This window comes from Pithys albifrons, chromosome 18 (genome assembly GCF_047495875.1).
Source record: "Pithys albifrons albifrons isolate INPA30051 chromosome 18, PitAlb_v1, whole genome shotgun sequence".
Classification (NCBI taxonomy): Eukaryota; Metazoa; Chordata; class Aves; order Passeriformes; family Thamnophilidae; genus Pithys; species Pithys albifrons.
Genome location: NC_092475.1, coordinates 3,689,860 through 3,698,369, shown reverse-complemented (window position 1 = coordinate 3,698,369; position 8,510 = coordinate 3,689,860).

Below are 8,510 nucleotides of genomic sequence, written 5' to 3'. Positions count from 1 at the left end.
GTAAGTTTGTGATTTTCATTTTCTAGAAAAATGTTTGTCAATGAGCTTCCTATTATGAACCTGGTTATTACCTGTGTTAGAAATAGGAGCCTCAAAGAGCCATTGTCAGAATTCATTTTAGAAATTGGTTTGGAAGACAAGTATAAAGACATTTAATCAGCAACCCTATGCAATAAAACTGATTAGAAGAGCACAGTTTAGTCCGAGCCCACCTTGATCATAGTGAACAAATTAGCAGCAATCCCATCAGGGCACAGAGATAAAGTAATATACAGACATGAACTGCAGCAATAAAAGGTAAAGTGGGAAATGAGATTAGATTATTTTTCTTAACAACCTGACTAAACTGATCCAAGAGAATAACTGAAAAAATTGAGATTGCCCTGGCCTTGGCTTCCTCTTCCAGATCATACTGTAGATGTAGAGGAAAATTCATCAGCATTCCCAAATTCCCTTGAAAGCAAAATACACTTCTACATGTGTACACAAACAGCTACCCATCTTACACATAAACTCATTTTCTAGAGGTGGAAATATTCCCATTTGATCCCACCTTTGATCACAGAAATTATTCAGATGGAATCAACCAGACTCCTCTTCAAAGGAGAGAAATTAAATTAAATTAAATGGATGCAATAGCCAGACCCTTTCAAACAGCTTTGGAAACTTCTATACACAAAATGAGGAGCAAATGCCACTTTCCTTATGGTGTCCAAGGATGAAATCAAGCACAGATCATCCCAGCTGGACACTCAGAAAGGCAATGCCACATGAAATGTTGTCCTGGGCAAGACTGGAGCTTCTGGACTGAGAATCTCATCAAAATCAGCTCTGAGGATGAACATTTGGCAGCTGTACAAGGACAGCAGTCACGTCAGACTCAGGACTGACTCTGCATCTGGGTTTCTATCACTCACTCATAAAAATCTTTCCCATAAAAAATACAAAATAAATCCAACAAAACACTAAAAATTATGAGACTTGTTTAAAAGGCATCATTTAACAGGAGCAGTGAATGACCCACTACATTAAATTTGCCACAAACGTTATTTTTTCCAATTCTTATTTTAAATCTTTCTACATTTGGGCTATTGAGCATTTGGTCTTCAGATTAAAAAGTAAAAGGGAGGACCAGATATCAGGTTAAAAAGACAGCATGAGACAGGCCAGCATAAAAAGGAATTTCTGAGAAACTCAACTTTATCACAGCAGATTTGGTGGAAGGTTCTTGCACCCAACAGGGTTGGGGGGATTTTGTCTCTGCACTGAACTTACCCCTGTTGTAAATATTTTCTAGTGGAGACTGAGTCATTCACATGAAAAATCCTGGTGATTATGTTTAACATCACCAAAAGCAGAGAACACTTCAGGTAGTAGCTTCCAGGGAAGGGAAATAAAGCACTGGGAATAAAACCATCCTTTAAATCTTGTGCATATTTATTATCATAGCCTGAGTAATTGAAAATTCTGGTGTGCAACGTTAACAGGATCCTTTATAGTTCACCTGAGCCCCAAATTTCCTACTGTAAAGGCAAAAGAGATTTTTTTTTTTATTCTTATTACTTTCTTAAAGTACATTGAACTCTATTAAACAGCAAGATATGTCTGGATTCAAACAAAGCTTTCATCTGCTTCTAATGGTGGATAAAAAAAGAAAAACTTTGGAAAGCCAGAAATAGAATGTGATGGAATAATTCCAATCTCGAGTCTGATAGTGAACCTTGGGCCTAATTTAGTCTCTCTGAAGTTGCTGCAAAAAGAAGTTTCTAATTTTTAAGGGTTTGGTTTCTCATAGCAGCAAAGAAACTGAAAAAAATAAAAAAAAGCTGTGTTCTGAAATACTTGGAGTTAGCTCTGAGGCCCAGGAAGTTTGGCAAATACAAATAAAACACATCAAATTTTTCTTCCCATACATGCAGTTCCTAAAATACAAAGTGCAGAGATACCTGATTAGAGACATGTGAGTTAACAAAGCATCCCTCAGTGAGGATGGCATTAGTAGTTAACAAATACACTGATTTTGTGTGTGAAGGAAGGGTCAGCTTTGCCTCTGCCCCACCCAGCCAGAACAAGACTCCTTGGGGAAACCAGTTAGTGAAGGAAAGGAAGATTTTTTTTTTTAAAAAGAGGATTTTTGTCTTAATTCTTTCAACCACACAGCAGCATCTCCAGTGATCTAAAGGACAGGGATGAAAAGGGTATGAATGGGATAAGAGCAGGAGACACTTGATTCTGCTCACAGGCAGCAGAGGGGGATTCAGGAGCACAGGGATGTGGAGGTGGGATCCAAAGCATTGTGTGCACCTGAGCATCAGCCTCTCATGCCTCCCCTTGCTGTTCCAATCTATTCAGAGGTAGTTTGTGAGCTTTTAAAAGTATGATCCCCAACACACACTGTCAAATCAAACAGATATTTTTATTTGTGAGTTTCTCACACAGTTAAGTGGTGAAGTTATTTCCTATGAAAGAAAATGGGGCCTTCCTATCATTTAGATGATTGTTTAAATTTGGTTCTTTACCTCTGATACTGTCTCAAAGAGCATTAAACCAGCACGAATGGCTGAGGCAATTGAGAAATCCTGAATAGGAGGAGAAGCTCTGTCTCTTTGCAAAAAGCTTACAGCCACAGCTTGCTGGGAAGAGCTGTGAAATGTGCTCCAGGGCTCTGTCCCTAACATGATTATGCAAAGTAAATGATAGTAACAGTGCTGCCTTGCCATCACTTACAGTGCATCTGCTCTCTTTCAATTTTATGTAATTTTCATTGAATTTAGGTCCATCAGGTTGCCCTGCCACAGGATTCATGTGAAAATTAGGTCCTTATTCTAAGCAACTGATGCAGTTGAAGAAATGGGAAGTGTTAAGGCTGCCATCCATTATGCTAAGGGGGAAAATTATTTCAAACATGCAAAGAGATAAAATCCATTTAAATGTGCGAGTTTTCAGTTACTTCCATTCCAGAAAAAAAATAATAAAAGGCTGTTTTAAATAAGAGGTCTGTGCATCACAGCTGTCCTCAGAATGCTTGAGCATATGTGTTCAGGTGGGAATTATGATGTATATGTAACATTGCTTACAGACCTGACCCAGCAAAGGATGCATTCCACAGGAATCTGAGCTGCAGTTTGGAATGAACACTCACTCCTTCCACCTGGAAATACCAACTTTGAGGTAGAAGCTACTGAGCAAGAGAAATAGGGGACAAAGCAGCCTCAGTAATTTAAAGATGGACAGTGATCTTAGCAAAGTAGTGCAGCACATTGGCCATGTCAGCCTGGATCAATCCACTACAGATTCCTGCAACACCAGAGTTTAAGGGTGTGCTGCTCCAAGCAGGAAACAGCACAGAAGGTGGTAATTAGAATTCTGGAGTGCAGTAGAGAACTGCTGATCCAGTGGGCAGGTTTATGCAATTAAATCTCTCATGAAGATAACACACATAATTTGCCAAACATCTTGAGCAGTTGCTCATTGGCATCATTGAATTTTACATCAAATTATACAATCTCACTACAGTTTATGAAATCCCTGAGTTTTGCCATACAAGTAGCAATGCACTGAAATAAAGTCCTGCCTGCTGAATCAGAGAGAAGAAAGTGGCCAAGTGTATCAGTCCATAACAAAATCAATTGCACATTTTACCTTGGTGATATTGTAAACATTTTCTGTTCCTTTTTAGAGGAATAGATTGATATATACACATATTTGTAATATATATTTTTGTATAGTGATGTCAGTCTTGACAGTGTTGTCTACAGCCTTTCTTCAAACCTGTTTATTTACTTGAGGGGGTTTTTCCCTCCTGAGATGCCCTAGGCATGCACATGGTGAAAACTGACATTTTGTTGGCTATGAAGATAGAAACACTTCCATGCTTCAGATCCAAACCAAATACTTTAAATTACTGTTATAGTTGTTTGGGGTTTTTTTTCCCTGCGTTGTTTTAGAAGGAATAACTGGCTTTGCAATATGTGCTGTAAATTATAGCAAAAAAAAAGTAAGTTTTAGCCTGAAATATAGTAACCAACTGTCTCTCTCCTCACACAGGTGTCTTCTATACGACCAAATAAACAGAAACAAAAATACAGCCTATATGGAATTCAACTGAGATCAGTGGAATTTTTTCTCCTTTGGTTAACACTTAGGCATAAAGTAACTTCTTTTTTCAGTCGATCTGGTTTAGTGTTATTAAAGACAGTGATGGAGTCATTGAAAATGGTGAAGGACAAAACTCAGAGACTTCAGGAAACACCAAAGTTGCTCCTGATCCAGGTCCATCTGCCAGGTTAAGGATATTTCCTTCCAGCAGAACCACTGCAAATACACCGATGATTTCTTGGAATTCAATTTCTTCTCAGTGTGATGGACAACGAGGAATTTGGTTCAACAGATAAAGTTCCATGGTCAGATAAGCTGGTTAATCAAACATTCCCTACTGTGAGTAATTATATTCTCTGCACATGAGGATAAAGACAGAATTACCCAGCTCTGAGTTGGTTCTGTAAACCAAATGGAGGCTTGAAATTCTTGAATTAAACCAGAAGCATTTGTAAAACAAAACAAGACACAGGACAAGGCTGATTTCTATGACTATTGAGGAAAAAAGGTCCTGTTTGTTGCCCTTTGTGGGCTCTTGTTTCAGAGCCAAACTGAATCTAGAGACGTATTCCTACAAACGAGACAAATTCAGGCATTCCTTGACAAGTTACTTGGCTTAGGCCTGGCTGGTGCTACTGACTTACCAACATTGCAAACCAAATTTCAAACTAGGCTGTTCTTTGCACAGCATTCAGAGCCAGTAGCACTGCTTGGCTGTGGCTGCAGTTTGTCCCTACCACATCATTTGCCCCTGCTGAGGATCCAGCCCAGAAAACAGCCTTAAACATGTTGTAGCCTAAAGGATGTTGCTGCTGCTGTTGAGGGGTACTTGTGAATACCCCTGGTAGCCAAAACTGAACTGCAGGAAAAAAAAGGATCTCCCAGACCTCTGATTTGCCTGGTTCTGTCAAGGTCTGTGTGTGTTTAAAGGAGCACATGTGCTTCATGAAAATCTGCTGCCACCCTCCGCACAGCGAACGGCTGAGGGTGAGTGTCATCTAAATGGCAGCTGGGCAGGTTTGGGGCTTCTCTGCTTTCCTTCTGAACTCCCTTTCTGTTCATGTTGGCTCTTTTTTTACCTTAAAAAGTAGTATTTTTAACTTGAAATAATTTTAAACGCCCCAGAGAAGTAAAGAATGGGCTGAACAATCCCAATTACAATGCAGAAACTGCCAAGGAAGGGAATTCCTTCTGGATTTATGCTGGGCTGGTGTGACTTTAGTTTGGCAGACACTCAGGCACTATAAATAAAAATCACCTTCAGTAAAACATGCTCTGCTCTTCTGATGTTGGCTTGGGAGAGCCAGGGATTCAGGAACTGATTCTTGTGCTCACCTTGAACTGGTTCATTCTAAACCCACTGGCTCTTTATGCTTCCCTGTAAGCCTGAAATATGATGGATTTATTAAGCTGAAAACTCAGTGAAATTGCTTTTCCTTCTCCACTCCCCACTCTGCCCTGGGATATTTTAAAGCATAACAGCAGCAGTAACAAAGCTTTGTGTGTGCTTAAAGATAATTATTTGCAGGGTTTCAATCTATTTTTCCAAGGTTTGCCATCTGATGCCCTCCTAATATGAAGCCTCTCTCCCCTGGGAGAATAAGCACAACTGATCACAAGGGAATAGTTCAGTTCAAGAACATATGTCTGAGCAAACAGGATGGCTCCCCTGTCTGACAGCTGCTGCCCTCAGCCTTCCTGCTTCACCCTCCTTTTGACTGAAATTCCATATTTTGCACCTGTAAGAAGCCATGCAAGACAGACCTTGAGAGAGGATTCTCCATTTAATGTTCTTGTTTAATATAAACATATAATATTGTTTAAATAATCATCTTTTTGCTAAGAAAAAAGGTAATTGGAGGAAAGCTGGGAAGTATCTCCTTGCCAAGCACTGGAAAAGGCAACACTGCTCTAAGGGGCTGTGTGATAAGACTAAAACCAAACAGCTCTATCCCTTTGGCTATTCCTCCTTGACAGGTTTAACGGGGAGGAAACCATCTCTATAGCAAATGATCTCCATTGATTTATTAAAAGATATGCCAAATGATCAAGCTCCAACTGTTGGACAATTCCTTGTGCAACTCTGTTAAAGCAAAACTTCCCATAGATTTCACACTGGAAAAAAGGGATTTTGAAAGTATGGCTAAAGCTCAGATCAGAACTCCTCTTTCAGGGCATCCTCATGAGTCACAAAGGATATCATGTTTGGAAATGCTGAAATATGCCAAGGCACTGAGATTATTTATTTTGTAGAAGGATTTATGGACCTGAGAGTAATTTGGTGCAGGAAGAGGTCCCAGATACTTGTTCTACACTTCTTCCCTGTGTAACAAAACCCCTGTTAAATTCTATATAAAATATCTATTAAAACCCCCAGCAAAGATTAAGTGACTGGATTTAATGCAAAAGTAACCAGAAGATACTCTCTTACAAACATTCATGAGGCATACCAAAAGTTATCCAGAATTTGGACTGAAATTACTTTGTTAAGGGCACTAGCACATGGTGTTCTAAAATAATGACAGAAATAGTTGTAGCCATATTGCTGATCCCAGAAATCCAACACTTCTAGAGAGAATGCCAAATGTTAGGAGGATTTCTCAGTTTTGCAATGTCTTATGAAATAACAGATCATTTTCTGGTGAAGGGAAAGGGCTGAGCACCCTCAGGTGATACAAAAGGCAACCAGGTTTCTAAGGCTGGAAGCAGTAAAAGAGTTGGAAGAAAAATAGAACAAAATGATGCATGTCTTAGCTGGTATCTGCTTAAACCCAAAAGTATGATTTAAACTTGAATGAGAGGAGTGTAAATTTTTCTGAATCTGAAAAGTCTGTTCAGTAAGTGAAAAAAAAAGGAAAAAAAAAGCTAAAATTTAATGAGGGAAAAATTAAACTCTGGTCCGAATCCAGGTGGAGGCTCTTTGTGGCATTATTATACACTCCCATATGTTTCTAGAAGCACAGAAAGAGGCAAGGGAATTTAGACAAATGGAAATGTAATTATTTGTGATTGAAACAAAATAGCAACCAGTTTATGCATATTCTTTTCCTGCTGAATTAACATTATTCTACTGAATTTAATTATTTTCAGGTGCTATTGTACTTCCAGAGGTAGCCATGGGGGGTTTTTCACATTTTTCACATACTATTAGTCATTAGAACTTAGTGACATAAAAATTACTATCTGAGTTGACACGGTTATTCTCTCTTGATGTCTTTAAGTAGGAGCATAATGTGACAGATGAGAGTGCTGAAGCTCAGTGTCTCACACAGCCTTAAAAAAATAATAAAATATTATTCCTCCAAAACTTTGAAAACTGTTCAACGGGGGAACAATTTTTAGTCTCTGCAATTTATTTGCTTGTCTTTCTCCCTTCATTTTTCCATGCATAGAACACGTATGAAAACAGGAATTTAGTTGTCCAGGAACTCATTTCCTCCTGCTGTGCAGCCGCCACAGGAAATCACAGCCCTTTCTCTCAGCAGCAGCTGAGGAGTAGGGAGCAGCATAAATCACATAAAGATTAACCAGGAGTGAGGTTTAGGGATGGATTGTACTTCAGCTTGGCAAACTCCTGTTGACAGGGAATTTTGGCTCAAAATGAGGAAAGCAGTGTGAAGCCTGGGCTGTGTGAAAGCAGGTTAAGCACAACCAGGACACGGGTACAGCGGTGACAGCAGGAATAAGGAGTATTTCTGGAGATTCCCGTTGTCCTGATGCAGAGAAGTCATTCCAGTAAAATATCTGTCACTCTGGAGCTCTCACAGAAGGTTATTCCTGGAAAGTTTTAACAGCATCTGAGCCAGATTGAAGTCACAGATTTCTTTCCATTCCAAGAGGACAGTCTGAACCCTGCTGGAAAGGAAGATTTGTAACCAGGCATTCATGTACAGTATTCACACGTGAGGTTTTGGGTTTAACTCTTTTCAAACGTTTATTTAATCTTGGGGTATGAGCATTGCACGAAACCCAAAACAACAACACAAGCCAAGGTAACTCTTTGGGATATTAAACGGTACACAAAGTTCAGTGCCAGAAAATTGCATCTTTCCCTTCCTGCTTTTTATTATTTGGATATTTCACATTAAAGTAATGTCTCTGCTCGTGAATGTTTGCCCCCACTGCTTTATTATTCACTTAGAACAGTTGATCTTTGCATATGATGCCACTGTTATTTGCTACTGAAATATTTTTAATGTCACAAAATGGATTTAATCTCCAAGTGAGGAGTGAGCAATTGGAAAACCTGATCACCTAAGCAACAGCAGTCCCGTTTCATGCCTGTGTGTCTAATTATAACTAACAAGGCAAAACCCTCTTATCTCCGAGGGGATGATACATGCTCGTTCTTCCCAAACAAAATTTTTTCTATGCTTTAATTGATGGGTAAAGCTGATGCGTTCTGCATTTTG